General features: G+C 39.8%; 1 protein-coding gene across 1 annotated transcript in view; it reads left to right on the top strand.

Moving 5' to 3' along the window:
- The first annotated feature begins 593 nt into the window (after positions 1–593).
- The window catches only part of tp53i11b (tumor protein p53 inducible protein 11b), a 52691-nt gene continuing 36500 nt past the window's right edge, over positions 594–16784 (top strand). Inside the window, exons 1-2 of the mRNA XM_034686636.1 lie at positions 594–757; positions 7941–8062. The gene's annotated coding sequence lies outside the window, so the exon portion shown is untranslated. The remainder of the gene's footprint in view (positions 758–7940; positions 8063–16784) is intronic.

Genomic DNA, 16784 nt, shown 5'->3' with positions numbered 1-16784 from the left:
ATTGAACATCCTGGGTTTCTTTTTGTTTTATGTTTGTAGCGTTTTCATTTTTTCTGTCATATATTAGTGGCATTTTCAGTTTTCAGTTTTTCTATCTTATGTTTGTAGTATTTTCATTTTTTCTATCTTATGTTTGTAACATTTTCAGTTTTTCTATCTTATGTTTGTAACATTTTCAGTTTTTCTATCTTATGTTTGTAACATATTCAGTTTTTCTATCTTTTGTTTGTAGCATTTTCAGTTTTCAGTTTTCTATCTTGTGTGTGTAGCATTTTCAGTTGTTGTATCTTACATTTGTAGTAAATTCAGTTGTTGTATTCTCTGTTTGTAGCATTTTTCTGTTCCTGTGTTTCATGTTTGTTGCATTTTCAGTTTTGTATTTCATGTATATTCTGTATATTATGTTTGTTTTATGTGGACCCCAGGAAGAGTATAGCTGCTGCGTTATTGGCAGCTAATGGGGATCTGAATAAAGGATAAAGGATAAAGGATAAATGTCAAGCCAACAAGCCTATTAAAATGAACTGAAAGTGGTCTGCGTATTACGGTAAAGTCAATCCAATGTGCACTTCCATGTGAGCGCAGGTTATTACGGTAATATCGAGCTCCCTTGGATTGTTTGCTGCTGTTCCAGGGTTTGAGAAAGCACGGAGCTGTGCGATGTACCTCCACATACTCTCTGTACTCGCACACAGACAGCAATAACAGCAAAGGTAGCAGTCTGAAGCGCACTCCGGAGACCTCTCTATCTCGCACTGTAAGTTACGAGTTTATTCTGTGCTTTTAAAGATATTTTCACCGCCGAACTACAGCCAATTTCTTAATAAGGTTCTTGTAGTTGTGTTTTGTATCTTTCAGTGTCTTGAGTTAACTACCAGCTAAAATTGAAGTCTTCTCACAGCGTCTTTCGAAGAGCTTCTATTTCTGGAAGTCATTGATGTAATTTATGTCACCACAGGATAAGTTGTTTTTTTCTCTGAAGTGTTGGTTACATTTTAAAGCAGGAGAAGTGCAGTTTAGCGTGCTTTGACAGTTCTGTCAATTTAACCCTCAGAAAAAGAAACATTTCCCTCCCACCAGTTGCATGGCACGAGAAGCATTCACACCTCTCTATGTAATGTCGTTTAGTCTCTTCAATATATTTATTCTGATATGTAACACTCCACCCAGCAACAAAAGTTACTTAGCAGCCAGAGATTTACGTGAGTAAGCAACTTACTATAATTATTACCCTGTTCAGAGACTGAACAAAAAGTGCTTTCCTGTCATTTCACGTGGACGGAAGCTCTAAGCAGACCTGCATCCATACATTTGATTTACTCCATTTATCAGCAATAACGAATTTGGCCTATTTCAGTCGGTTTCTTGAGATGTGGACTTAATTATCTCTGATCATAATGTGTGTACCCAGAGTTTCAAAAGTACAAAACAAACAGAGATATGCTTAATTGCCATTATAAGTGTGGGTAATTGCATGGTGTGACATGATCTGACCCATCATGGTAACCAGAGGGATTGCCAGAAAAGTAACCCTCTTGTGATGATTAAACAAGCTTCATTATGTGGAGATAATAATATAAATCCTTTATCACAGAGGAAACAGTTTTTTTATTTCTAGACAACAGGCAGATCCTAAGAAAATAGCAGTGTCACACATCATCACCGTTGCGAGTTGGCAACAGAGGTCCGTTTGAGGCTGACTCCGGAAGTACCGGAAAACCACATACACACCAATTCAAAAAAGACAACCTTTACAGCAGAAATAAATATGTTTACAGCCTGGTACAAAAGACGAGTGTAGTCTGGATAGCTCATTTCTTGATCGGCACACACTGTGCGGGGGTTGAATTTTTTTCTAACGTAGCAATTTTGAAGATATTGAGATTACGAGTCTTCCACTGAGAGGCACAGCTGACTTGATTGACAGGCGGGAACACTGCAGCTGTTGGCTAGGAGGCTCAAAGCCCGCCTCCTTACGTCACAATCACTCGACAGCAGCAATATGGCTGCCACCGCCGACCATTTGCCTCAAAACAGCTCTTCAGAAACAGATGGGTGAGGTCACGGATACTACGTCCATATTTTATACAGTCTATGTTTATGTCATATGTTGTTTCCAAGCTGTCGCACAGCTACTTGAGGCTGTAGCTTAGGTACCATCATAATGCTATAATTCTCTACTACCTGGATGTAAACCTGATGATAGATTGCATCTCATAGCATGATGTGGTTTGGCAGTATTTTGATTTTTAAAAATGGTCCAATACTCTGGAGCAAAACCAGCACAGGTATGTAGACATTAACTAGACTCTCTTTTCCTGTGTACAACCCATAGACTGTTTAAATAATGGAAGAAGTGCGGGAACAGTATTGGAAATGCTGAACGCAACCTAACTGCTGTCGAGCTAGTGTGAGGTAAAGAGGTGGACTTTGAGCCTCCTCGCCAACAGCTACAGTGTTCCCATCTGTCAATCAAGTCAGCTGTGCCTCTCATAATGGTAAACTCTTAATCTCAATATCTCCGAAATGGCCGCGTTATGAAAAAATTCACCCCCTGTACAGTGTGTGCGGATCGAGAAAGGAGCTATCCAGACTACACAGACTCCTTTTTTGTACCAGGCTGTAAACATGTTTTTTTCTGCTGTAAAGATGGTCTTTTTTGAATTGGTGTGTATGTGGTTTCCGATACTTCCGGAGCCAGCTTCAAGTGGACACATGAGAAACTGCAGTTTTTAACACTTCCGCATTGGCTTCAATTCTTGGGGCCAGATGTTGCCACTTGGTATAATCACATTTTAATACATTTCTTAGTTTTTCCCACTTGTAGACTAGTTGGGTAGTCGGAATTAAAATTTCTGTTTAATGGGGAAGGGATGGGAGAAATCCAGTGTTTTTATCTTGAGAAAATTAGATCAATAAGTAGAGATCCTGAGAAAACCAGACGTTCAGATCCTCTCAGGGCTTCTATGAACATGCCACAAGTTAGTATTTCGACAGACTGTTCTGCTTGCTTTGACCAACCCTGATATCTATGTACGTAACCCCTTAGTCATCAGCCAAAAACAAAGCTTGAAAAGATTTCTTGTAGAGCGCACCAATGTAGCAGCTGTGTTTATTACAAGGAACAGAGGACACATACATGTGCTGTAATGTTTATAGAATAATGAAGGAGTGTATGTCTGTGTACACAGTTTATATTAAAACGACTTTTTGACTGCAACGCTAACAAAGTGTGTTGAAAGAGCTGCCATGATCCCTCTCACCATTCACTGTGAGAGCTTCCTCAGCACTTCAGGAAGTTCAGGTTGGTGTTTGTGTGTCAGGACTTGTCCCAGGTGCAGTCCAGCAATGCTGTGCGCTCTCAGAATATACAGTCATTTGTCAGCTGTAGCGTACTGTTTAGTAGTCTGCAGGGAAAGACTCAGAGCGATTTCTTGTGGGGATAGTTCACTATAGATGGCTGAAATATGAGCTTGTTTTCCTTCCTCCAACTACTGAATTGTTCATCATTATGAGGGCAAGAACAGACCATGAACTGTATTATTTCCTCAAAACCACAGTCATTTGTCAGCTGTAGCGTACTGTTTAGTAGTCTGCAGGGAAAGACTCAGAGCGATTTCTTGTGGGGATAGTTCACTATAGATGGCTGAAATATGAGCTTGTTTTCCTTCCTCCAACTACTGAATTGTTCATCATTATGAGGGCAAGAACAGACCATGAACTGTATTATTTCCTCAAAACCACACCACTTCTGCTGAGTGCACCCTTGTGCAGCAACATGCCTGAGTTTGTAATGCTACAAGCACTTCAACACACAACAAAACCTAGCCTAAGATGCTGGCTTGGGTCAAACAGAAGCCAATAGCATGAGGGAAGAAGGGACATGGTGGCAATTGCGTCCCTTGTATCTTATTATGTTGGACCCAGAATGAAGCCTTGCAAATAACTTGTTTGCATGAATTGAGCCTTCTTCCTATGGCAGCATTTGCAGTGTTTCTCTGTAATGGCTTTGAGATCTGGAATCAAAAAGACAGTCATTCTGGCTCTGTGGGCGGGTGGGGGATGTAATTGGTGGGGGGGACAGGAAAGATAAAACAAGGCTTCCTTCTCTTGTCATTGTGCTCATGGTGATAAAGTTTTGAGCCTCGTGGAAAATGAGTACAATGTATGTGGAGTGGGTATTATAGGATTCTTGTTCAGGATATCATGGTGATGTACTGATGAGTTATTTTTCTGGATGAGCTTGTTCAGCAGCATCTCTGTCCCCGTAACCATCGTCAGCCACCATTAGATATTTCCCTGTTAATACATTAGCACCCTGCTTTCTGCACAGAAGAGGCTCTTGTAAATGGGTCAGATCCAGCCTCATGATGACCTTTTAGTCACTTTTCTTTTTCCATGAGCGCATGTGACTGCAGGATACTGTCATCCCAGCCAACCCCTTGCACTATTTCAGCTTTTGTTGCAAACTGCTCTCACTAATGGCTCTCATGTAGAGAGTCTGCACAGCTCACTGCGTCAATTAACAGTGGTACACTAATCCTACAACTATAACTGCTACCTGACTAGGGTTGCAAAGGGGTGGAAAATTTCCGGTAAAATTCTGGTAAATTTCCATGGGAAATTAAGCTGGGGAATTTTGGAAATATTCCAAACAAATATTCTAGAAATCATCTGTGCATGTGATGGAGGAATGCACAGTGCATGTAGGGGGCGTGGTCTCTATAGCCCTGCAGTAAGCAGTGTGCTATGTGCATGGGATTGAGGAATAATAATAATAATTTTATTTTTTAGAGCACTTTTCAAAAACAGAGTTATAAAGTGCATTACATGGGCAGCAAAACAAAACAGGCAGTTATTAAAACACACAAGTCAATATAAAGTAATAAAACATATTTTAACCCTCCTGTTATGTTCGCTTCTTAGGGACAGCAATAATCTTGCAGGGTCAACTTGACCCGGGGCATATTTGATAATTAAAAAGTGTCAGAACCCAAAAAATCCCAATTTACATTTTTTAAATCTGATTAACTCCATTACTAACCATTTACATCAATATTTAGTGCATTGGTGTTCTTTAATTCTCACAGATCATGGTTCAATGAGGATAACTCACTCATTTTATGACAATTCATGTTAAAACTTTTTTTATGTACATTGGAAAGTGATTGGGGTGAAATTTGTCACACGGTTGCAAAGAAACATTTAGTATTTGACACTTTGAGCCTCCATTTTGACTGCAGGTTCAAATTGACTTACTTAATACTTAATGAAATTTTCATTTTATATGTTGTTCACACTAATAAAGCCAAGCAGAAGAAGTTTCAAAGCGAAAAAATACTTTTAAAGTTGTTTTTTTTCTTCGATTTTTTTTAACTTTAAAATGGGTCAATTTGACCCGCAACATAACAGGAGCGTTAAAAGATATAAAATTCCCCTCAAAATAACTCTAAAGGAATACAATTCTTTAAAAAGCATTTCTTAAGACAAATACCAACGATGAATAGTATAGATATTCAACTGTTCTTGCATGAAATCTGGTTGTTCTTGTCAGGATTATACTAAAATATATTTTCCCCAACTATATTTAAGTTCCCTATTAAGAGCCAACCTTCAATTTAGTAAAGTCCTGGTTTATTCCTGTTAATTCCCATGGAAAGTTTCCAACTTTGAAAATAACCGGAATTTTGCAACCCTATACCTGACTGACCAGTAAAAAAAAAAACACGGTTTGTAACCTTCTTACTCAAGGGATCAGAGACTGCTCAGGTATGATTGATGGAGGGTGTAAAAGTCTTCAAAAACAGAGGAGACATTAAGAATTATTGTTCTCTTAATCTCTTGAATGTGTCCCCATGCGCTCCTCCAGCTGGGTAGAGATTATAGAGATGTGCTTTGACGCTGAAATGGTCCCTGGAGAGTTCAGCTGTACCATATGTAGACGGTTAAGAGTAGTTTTCATAAAGAGGCACTGACGCAGGCGAAGGCACTGAGCAGTACAGCCTTTGGCAGTCCCACAGGTCCTTCAGTATTGGCATGCTCCATACTAAGTATCCAGAGCAGATGGTCCACCCTTTTTGTGTTTTAAGCCCTCAGTGATTGATTAACATTATAGTTAGCAACACAGTCTACGACTCACCAAGGAACTGTAACACTAATGATTTTGAGACAGTACATTTTTGTTATAGCCCTGCAGACGCCACCTGACTGAGTCACAGGATGTTTAGATGCTCAGAGAATGGGGTATAATCACAGCTCCTAGCATGGATCTCTATACTAGCAACGATTTGGTAATTCCGTCTTAGAATAGCAACAAATACGATTAACTTCGATTAATTCCTATATTTGGTTTCATCTTTCTGTACACTGCCGTCTGGCCTGTCTCCAGAGACTGCCGTGAACCCGCAGTATTGCTCTACAATGAGGACGACTCTCTTCCTTCCCATTTAATTTCCTACTGTTTGTTGTGACACGCGGGTAGTAGCCATAGGCTTTGACAGTGACCCTTCAGCAGATGTGCTTCTGTTATTTCCAGTGGAGAAGATTAGAGAGAGAAGCTGAGACCATATGTTGCTTTTCGACTTTGCTGTTTTACAATGCTGGTGGGCTGCCCAGCTCATTAATTATGAGCAGGAAAGACAGAGAAAGCAATTCCTTTGTTGAGTGGTGGCAAACCACAGTTGATTATTTTTTTTGTCTGTTTGTGTGTGTATGTGTGTATTTGGCTAGTCATTTCCCTCAGGCAGTTCCAGCTGTCTGCATAAATCTAGAAAAACATCATTTGGGAGTCATTATCTCTGATAAATATTATTCTTCTGACATTAATGTTGTGCAACATGTGATGTTTAACCTTACACACCCTCATGTTTTGCTCACTTTCTTTTGACCTATGGATCTTTTCTGGTTTTTAAATTTGGCTCAAAGAGCAAAAATAGATTTTAAAATTGTATTTATTAGACCTTTATTTTACCAGGTAAAAATTAGGGATGCACCGATCCTACTTTTTAGGTCCCGATACCGATATCGATACCTAGGCTTTGGTATCTGCCCATACTGATACTAGCCGATCCAATCCTGGTATTGATTTAACACCTCTATTCCTTAATGTGAGGATAGAATCATGTTTTGGCAACTTCAGGTTTTTCTGACTTGATGGTGAACTGTACCTGGGTTCCAGGTGCTAAACCAGAGGCTGGAATCCCTTTATTTCAAGGATCCAGAACAATTAAATCCAATAACCTGTCAGTTTTTTCACACTTTGAATCCATTAATAGAAGGTTTCTTGCTTCTTTGCAGTAGGCTACAGCTGACGTAAACTTCTTCCTTTGGGCTCCCATTATTTTTTTCAGCGCGACTGCCATCCGTCGAAACATTAGCACTTGTTGCAAGTTTCCAGCGGAGTTGTTAGCAAAAGAAGCATGCACCTAAACTGCAGAGCCTCTGTAGTTATCCTCCATCATGCTCCACCGGGCAAAAATGCAAAGACCGGCTGGCGCTGATGACGTAGGAGACACATGGCTGTTGTAAACACAGAAAAGCATAGAACTGAGATGATTTAGATTAACTAGATTTGCCATATGGATCACTATATATATCGGCCCCTTGTCACCGATATCCGATCTAGCTTTTTTAGCCCAATCTAGCCGATATCCGATACCAGGATCGGATCAGTGCATCTCTAGTAAAAAATGTTTGAGAACCATTTCTTTCATTTACAAACATGATCTGACCAAGAGGCGCCAACAGGTACACATACACACATATACACATATAAACATAAAATAGAACAAAAGGTTACAAGTAACAAGCAATGGGTGCGAGGTGTAGAAAAGTATGTGTGTATATATAATTATACATGTAAGTAAAGTCTGAAGTGATCAGCAGGAGCAACAGTCAACTAAAATCTGTTGAAATTTTAAACTGTGACTTTCTATCTACAGGTAAACTCTAAGGCTCCCCAAAGGATATTTGAACTGCAGAATATCGGCTACAGCAGAATTCTCTTCTTCAATTAGGATTAGGAGCAAAGAGTTACGTCCACATCTGATAGGACCAGTGTTTGGTAAGTTAAACGTGTTTCCTGTTTCTAATAAATGTTTGATTTATGAATCTGTAAAGCTCCCCTAAATGAGGAATAATCGATACCAGGCTGTGCTGGTCAGCTGTTCAGAAAGCCATACTGCGCAGACTGGTTGCTTGTTTGAGGTCTTTATGTGTTCATGTTCACAGTGAAGCATTGTGATTGTTTTGGTTGTATATGTGTGTGTGTGCTTGCGTGTGTGTGTGTGATTTTTTTTTTTGTCTCACATTTCACCCCTTGCCATTTGGACAAAGTCCCCTTTCAGTTCTACTCAGCAGCACTCACACATCAGGTCTCCCATTTGCAACACTTGCATTATATGTCTGGTTAACTGACCTCCTTGTAACCTTTTACTGGAGGGATTTGACTCGTAGAGTCTGATGAAAGAAATGGAAATATCTCAGCTGCTAGATGTTGAGAATGAAGGCAGAAGCTTTAGCACTCCATAGGCTCTCTCTCTGTTGCTGTGAAGCTACCCCTATGCAGGTTTCTTAATCCCTCTACTACAGGCGTTCCGTCCTTTAAGTGATAAGCTGAAGCTCGAGGATTTGGACATCTTTTTAAAAAGTGATTAACTGATTATTGCAGATTGATTTTGCTCAAATATTCCACTGACTTGATTCAGGTTACCAATGTTTTTTTAGACAGGTTTGGAAAGCTGAGAATAACACAAACCAGAGGTGTGTGTCATATATGTTTGAAAGAGGGTAGTAAAACAATTTGAAAAGCACTGTGACTGTGTACACTGTTAAGTAAGTAATAAACAGACTTCTGACATGGTAACTCAATAGCAAGGGCTCCTGGTTCAAAATCCTTCAACCTTGGCATTCTGCAAAGACGGCCCATGCAGTTCCAATACAAAATGTCACCTACCCCCCTTTATGAACACTCCAACACAACCTAATACAACCCCTCTGCAGACAGTCCACTTCACCTTGTTTAACTGTATTTTTCCTCCATAGGAGCAGACTTGATTTGCATTATCTAAAAGTACCCCTCTATACATGCTTCGTCAAATTACATATTAGAATCCATATATCAGCTTCCTAAAGGATGAGGCATATTCAGTGCAAATGTATGCAAATGCATGCTAACAAGTGTGCCCCCCTGATGTGCAAAATGATTGAATGCCAGGATGAAGCATAAATCAGCCTTGATAGGACTTAAGACCTGCACTGCACAGACACATGAGACCCATATGCCCGCTCGCACTTTGTGTTTGTGCTTGCGCCACAATAACAGCCTCTTCTGCCTTCACTTAAATGGTGCTTTTGATAATGCATGTGAACTTGAGCTCCATTTTCCGTGCACTAGAGCTCAATAGCAACATAAACACAGAAGCTCTACAAGACTTGCTTTGTCAAGATAGATAATAATGAAGTCCTAGTTAAAACTTGACCCACATTTTACACATTCTACACATTCCAATAATGCTGCACAACAGCCCTCGAGACACTGCACACTTCTTTCATTCCATACCATAACCTTTAAGTACTCTGTCATAGCTAGAGGTGGGGATCAAAATCTGGTTCTGCATCTTTTAAAACCTGAAAATCAATAGCATTGAGCTTACCAGTACTGCTACAGTCTCTTGGTTCCTATAGTGTAACATTATACCTCCAGCCCAGTGAAGTCATTTAAATCACTGCTTCACAAACACAAATCTGTTGTCCAATAAAGCTTCCGAATACAACTATGTATCAAGCCATCAGATATTAAAACCATGCAAAGAAGAATTCTTGAATGATAAATTTGAAATGAGAACATATTTGATTTAAAAAAAGAAAAGTTTGTTGTGTAAAGCAAGTTGGCTAACTGAAGGAGCTGAAGATGTAGTGTAGTCATGTAAAATGTTTTATTAAAAACAAGCAGCAACCTCCGGCCATGAGTTTGAAGCCAATGTGGAAGTGTTACAAACTGCAGTTCCTCGAGTGTCCACTTGAGGCTGGCTCCGGAAGTACCGGAAACCACATAGACACATATTCAAAAAAGACGATCTTTAAAGCAGAATTATCATGTTTACAGCCTGGTACAAAAAGCAAATGTAGTCAGGATAACTAATTTCTTGATTGGCACACACCGTACAGGGGGCGGGGTTATGAATTTTTTCATACCGCGGCAATTTCGTAGATGATTACGAGGATCCATTATGAGAGGCACAGCTGACTTGATTGACAGGTGGTAACTCTGTAGCTGTTGGCTAGGAGGCTCAAAGCCCACCTCTATACCTCACACTAGCTCAACAGCAGTTAGGTTGAGTTCACTATTTCCGATATGGCGTCCGCTGATGATTGGCTTCAAAACAGCGCTTCAGAAATAGATGGGTGACGTCACTGATACGACGTCCATAATTTCTACAGTCTATGATTAAAACATACTGTTTGGGTGTCAGTTGGTGTGTTGGTTTAGGTTCCTTCCCCATGTGCTGTGGCTGAGCTCTTCGTGGTTAGACTTCCGGCATCAACCCTTTGCCGCATGTCATCTCCCCTCTCTGATCTCTACATTTCCTGTCTCCCTACAGCTTCTGGAGTAACTTGAAAAAAAATGGTGTTGTGTAGTCTTTTCACTAAATTACTACACTTATTACAAAGTATGGAGAGTAGAATCAAAGGAGACTTAGATCATTAAGTATGCTTGATAATGGTATCTACCAATAAAACAATCATCATCCCTGGTTTTATTTATATGTTACATGTTTTTAACTTGAATTCATCTTTGAAGTACTTTCCTTTTCTACTTTACTGAGCACCCCAAACAGTTTTAAAGTGAAGGTGGCACATTTTACCAGTAATTACAATGTCTTAAATGTCAGAAGGAATTATACAATTTTTTAGAAAAATAAAATAACAGCGCTTCAAACAGCAACCACCAATTATGTACAGAGTGAGGAGACCGTTTAAACCTTTGCTTGCTTATCCACCGCATTCATAACGTCTTCAAACAAGGGTGTCTTATTTATCTGATTTATCAAGGGAGTGAAGCATCCACCGTATTGTGCAGTTATTCCTCCACTTCATCAGAGCAGCACATGCCTGTGTTTGGGTTAAAAACAAGCCTTTCAAGTTTGAACAAGTTAAACCAAGGAGAGGTGGACAGCCCAATGATTTACAAGTAGGTGCAGACTTTCAGTCTTATCTCCAGGTTTGTTTGTTTGTTGCTGTTTTTTAAAAGTTGTTATCTCAGTGTATTCTTCTTAAAACTTTAATTAACACATGTTATCAGTAAAAACATGTACTGTAGTGGAAAAGTGTGAAGTGTTTTTCCCTTGAATTTGTTTTGACAACATAAATGAAATTTGCAGTATATTTTTACATACAGTATATAGTAAAGTGATATGGATGCTTGCTTGTTTTCAAATGATTTTTGAGAAATCAACCCAAAGAAGTGAGATGCCTCTTACTTTTGCAAAGTGACATTTCCCTTTTAGATTGATAAAACTCATGCTGTCACAAACAGGCTATTTAAAAGGGAACAGACAGTTTGCTAATAGGATCACAAGACAAGTGCAACCTTTGTCCCGATTAGTCGTCCACCTCATCACGCTGGAACATCAGCCGTCCTGGTCAAGCATTGATTTGCCACTGGCTAAGGTTGATTCCCTCGTTTGTTTCTGTGTAAACTCAGCTGAGCCCTCATGGCATTTGCAGTGCTCACTGAAAACCTGATTGGCAAGCTAAGTGAGTGTTTTCCCATTTGCAAAAGAGACAGCTTTTACATAAGTGAAGATAAATTAACCATAAAGAGGGAGTCCAGATTAAAAGGCACAGTTTGTCTGGATGTAATATGAAAATGTGAAAGTTTTATAACATTGAATAACTACAGCAATTAAAAAGTACATCAACACATTTTCCAGAGACAGTTTAATCACTGGCCTTTGCCTTGAAGTGAATTTGTTTCATTTTTAAGTGAGAAGTGATCCAGTTAGATTTGGGTCTGATTGCTGCCACTGTGGACCATTAACCAAATTTCACCCCCGATTGAAGTAACAAGTTCTAAGTCTAATACGACTTAAGTGCATTAAGGGCAAAGTAGTGATTTCTCAACATCAAAAGCCGTACACACATGCCCAGACGGAGTTTAGAGTCGTGATTGAAGAGCCAAAGCTGTTTGAAAATGAAATTTTGCTTCAAGCTGGGGTCCAGGCTAAAACCAGAACCCAATTACAAACAAAGACTTTATTTTTAGGCTGGTCTGCCTTCTTAAAAGTGGGCTGTTTCTGTTAGTGCTTGCGCCCTAAAGGCCGCGTTCCACTTCCTGAAGAAGGACATAACATGCACAAAAGACATGTAATGACTTCTCCAGGGATATGACGGGAATCCTGTTGCCTGTCATCTGATTATTTTGCTCACCACACAGATGTCTGACTGTTAGTCCAGTTATTTAACAAGTGATGCTTAATGGCATGCTATCTAACATAACATAAACACACATTTATTACTGTTGCTTTGTATTTTCTCCAGAAGAAAGAGACTTTTTTGGGAGGTTTTTGCACGCAGTGTACCAAGTATTGATTTTCTGTCACATAGAACCTTTATTATTTGCGCTCTGTCTGCTGTGTGCGAGAATGATGGACGAACCAATCTCACAGTCTGAATAGTAACAAGAATGGAATCTGCCTGCAGTGGTATGGACGCAGCAGCTATGTGTTCTGGGCTGTTTGTGGATGATGCTCTGCAAATAGGGAGAATTGATTCAAGGTGTATTATTTTGTCATGGCGTCAGAGCTGAGCAACACAGAGACAATGACAGGCTGATGTCTTGCTGAAATGTGGTTTTGTGTTCCAGACATAGGGCTAGCTCTGTGCTTGGAGACAGGGGTTGTCTCAGTGGAGTTAGGCCTGATGAGAAAAAAACAGCCCAACCCTGACCCACAGGGATGAGTTCATTTGAATGTACGGTATGTTCTTTGGGGAAATTAAGTCAATAGAAGCTGCTAAATATTAAAATGGGTGTCGTGCCCTAAACGTGTGACAGTATTTCAAGGAAGGGCCAGAGACTGCTTTCACAAAGACATTTTGTGGCTTAGCTCACAACAATAAAGCTTAATGTAGCTGTCTATATGTCTGTTGTACAAAGAAGCCTGACCAGGGGGGGGGGCATTACTGAATTGGTACTCAGGTTGAATTCCAGCTGGGTGAGTAGAGGGGAGGTTGGGTCATGGAGACTCCTCTGAGTTTAAGGATGAATTGAGGGCAGGAAAGCAGAGAATGTTAGGTCAGTCCAGCAGCTGTGTGACTACCAGAGTGATACCATGATTACATAGAGTTCATGTCTGCTGAAGGAAGAGGCTGGGATGTCTGTTTGGAGACTGTTTTGGGTGTTCATTTAATCCAGTTTCACAAAAATGATGAGCAAAACTAACACAGGACTTCAACCAGATCCATGTCTGGTCCGTCTCCGACCCACTGCGGTCCGGCTCTGTGCTCTCTCGTCTGTCAACACCATGGACTGTATGAAATATGGACGATTTATCTGTGACGTCACCCATCTGTTTCTGAAACGCTATTTTGAGGCCAATCGGCGGCAGCGGCCATATTGCTGCTGTCGAGGGGTTTTGACGTAAATAGGCGGAGTTTGAGTCTCCTAGCCAACAGCTACAGTGTTCCCGCCTGTCAATCAAGTCAGCTGTGCCTCTCATTGGAAGACTCGTAATCTCAATATCTTCAAAATTGCCGCGTTAGAAAAAAATTCACCCCCCCCCTACAGTGTGTGCCGCTCGAGAAAAATGAGCTATTCAGACTACACTTGTCTTTTGTACCAGGCTGTGAACATGTTTATTTCTGCTGTAAAGATCTGCTTTTTTGAATTGGTGTGTATGTGGTTTCCAGTTCTTCCGGAGCCAGCCTCAAGTGGATCCTCGATGAATTGCAGTTTTTAGCACTTCCGCATTGGACTCATATTTTTTAGACCGGAGGTTGCAGCTTGGTCAACACCCACCGATTGCTATTTCAGAAAGGAGCAATTTTCGAAGTGGATCTTCTGGGTGTATAAGCTGATAATTGCTCAATTGAGATTCTCATTTACCCACATTTCTCACAAATAAGTGTTTAACAGAACCGATTGCCTTCAAAACAACCCGTTTTAAAAACAACTGTATTCCCCTTGAAATCAACTTTATTAACTCTGAACTCTAAACACCAAGAATAAGGGATTGCCCTTGTATTTTTGTATTTTGAAATGTTACATCTACATGTACAATTATGTTTCTATGTCTACTGTTAAATGTGATGTTGGAACCTGCAGCTGTACTGATAACAAATTCCACCAGCTTGGCTGTGTGATCATTAAAAGAATCAATCAATCAATCAATCAATCAATCAATCAATCAATCAATCAATCAATCAATCAATCAATCAATCAATCAATCAATCAATCAATCAATCAATCAATCAATTTGGAATTAGATGTATCCCTCCAGTATAAAGTATTGAAAAGTGCTGAGCATCTAAAGTTGGGATTGCAGCAGGTCTCAGGAAAGGAAACAGTCCTGTGTTTAAACAGGACTGTTTAAATTATTGGTGAAGGGAGGGGTTGTTTCAGGCACTTCTGACACACTAAAATAAAATCCAGCAAGAAGTGAGTGAGGAGTAGATCTGAATGTTTGGAGGTTACTGAGATGCCAAATCACTGCACAGCCGTTTATAAGACGCTAAGATGAGATCTGAACCCCCACCTTATTACCTCTACATATAGTGCCCTCTGACTCATCCCAGCAGTCTTACTCGTACAGACCGGGTCCTTTTTTATCTTCAAGTACTGAAACATGGCTGAGCAGTTTGTGGCTTGCTACTTGGCAATATTCCTTGATTTCCATTTACTAAAGATTTTATTTAGACTGCTTCAAATTGAGCTATGGTGTACTTAGTTATTTTGGTATGTTTAGACAAACACTAAAAAAAGATTCAAACATGTTTATCTTGCCTGAAATAAGGCATGGAAAGAAGTGGGTTAGTGTTGGCACCAAAACGCAATCATTATCAAGGCACTGATATCAACACTTTCAGCTGATATCTGGAGGACTTTGTGAGAACTGAGCCAATAGAAAGAAGAAAGATATCATAGACTTATAAGTGGTTCTGATTGACAGATTTCTGACATGGAGTAATTGACAGGCACAATAAAGCAGAGGTGACTTGTGTCATGTAGAAGAAAGTAACAGTGTGATTCTAGATGATGGACAAAGCCTGTCATTGTCCCAGTTACTGTTCTGGAGTTTGAACTCATCCGTCTCAGTCATCCCTGTCATTAGAATAGAATAGAATAGAATAGTATAGAATAGAATGTACTTTATGTTTCAATATGTTTATTAAGAAAAACAAGATCTCCACAAAGCATCCACATCGACATTCAATTTTCATATAACAGTGTAATTCAAAGGCCTGAACTCACAGACTACATCATCACTAATTTGGATTAATCATTCCTTATCATTAGGCAAAACTGTCTTCATCATAGAGTTAACAGTAGAACAATAACTATCCCACCCTCCTGCTCCCTCAACCCTCCCAAGGAGTGCTACATGACAATGTACAAACAGTCGATTATTTCAGCTCTGCAAAAAGGAGATCAGTGGGTGCCAAATTTGTTCAAACTTCTCAAGTCTGTTTCTAAGAACAAATCTAATTCTCTCTAAATGAAGTGTGTCCGTCATCTCCCTTCACCATAATTTGAAGGTAGGTGTTTCTTTCTTCTTCCAAAATAGGAGGATCAGTTTCTTAGCAGTAAGCAGCCCATAAGATAAAATACATTGTTTAGAGACTTGGAGATTCCTGAGCTCCTCTGACACCCGAAGATGATCAATATGGGAACAGGTTTAATCTCAGAGCTTGTAAAAGAAAATTAAAGATACCAATCCAGAAATAATAGAATGTACTTTATTAATCCCCAAGGGGAAATTCAGGTGTTTGGCAGATACAATTATAAAAATCACATAAAACAAGTAATTCAGGTGTCTATCAGCTCATCTCCCATTGGCAAGAGAGTTATGGAAGTAACTAAGGTAAAAAATTAAACTCTATAATGTCATAGATGATTGAGTTGACCCAGCCAAAGTCATTACATTGTTATTTGCTTGTAAAGTTTTATGGAGGTAGCACCTCCATTATAATTGCTGTCCTGTTTGTTTAGGTAGTCTCTTTATTGCTCTCGTAGTATGAGCTGTAGAACAAGTGATTTGTCACACTGACCAGCTGGCAAAGGAAAAGTCAATGTCATTACCCTTGTTGCTTTTGGAAGTAGATACTTTGACGGTGCATTTCATCAATGATAATTGGGCTCTGCAGTCTCATGTGACCGGATTATATGTCTGTTGTAGGGGAATAAAACGCCATACCCAAAAGCTCTCTAGTGATCTTGTCATGTGTACAGTTGTACATATTAGGCAGAGCAACTACAACTAAATAATTGTGGCTGGGCAGCACAAACCTGGGGTGGATTAAACTCAGACTTTTATGTTCTGTATCCATTATCATGCAACATAAACGTCCGACATCACAAACGTTGTGCTCAGTTTTGTGTGCTCCTGGTTTAATACTGAGAGGCAGACCAGCTCCCATAAACACTACTGTAGACCCGTCTGTGGATTTTATAGGCGGTAAAAGTGTGTTTATTACTATGCCAACGTATGTCCGTGTGTGTGCATCCATTAACGCAATAGTGTCAGGAATGATGCGCATAAGATCACACAGCAAGCTCTGATATACGC

Source organism: Notolabrus celidotus, chromosome 6, assembly GCF_009762535.1.
Source record: "Notolabrus celidotus isolate fNotCel1 chromosome 6, fNotCel1.pri, whole genome shotgun sequence".
NCBI lineage: Eukaryota > Metazoa > Chordata > Actinopteri > Labriformes > Labridae > Notolabrus > Notolabrus celidotus.
Note: the sequence above shows the minus strand (reverse complement) of the source record. Positions and strands in the feature narration are given on the sequence as shown.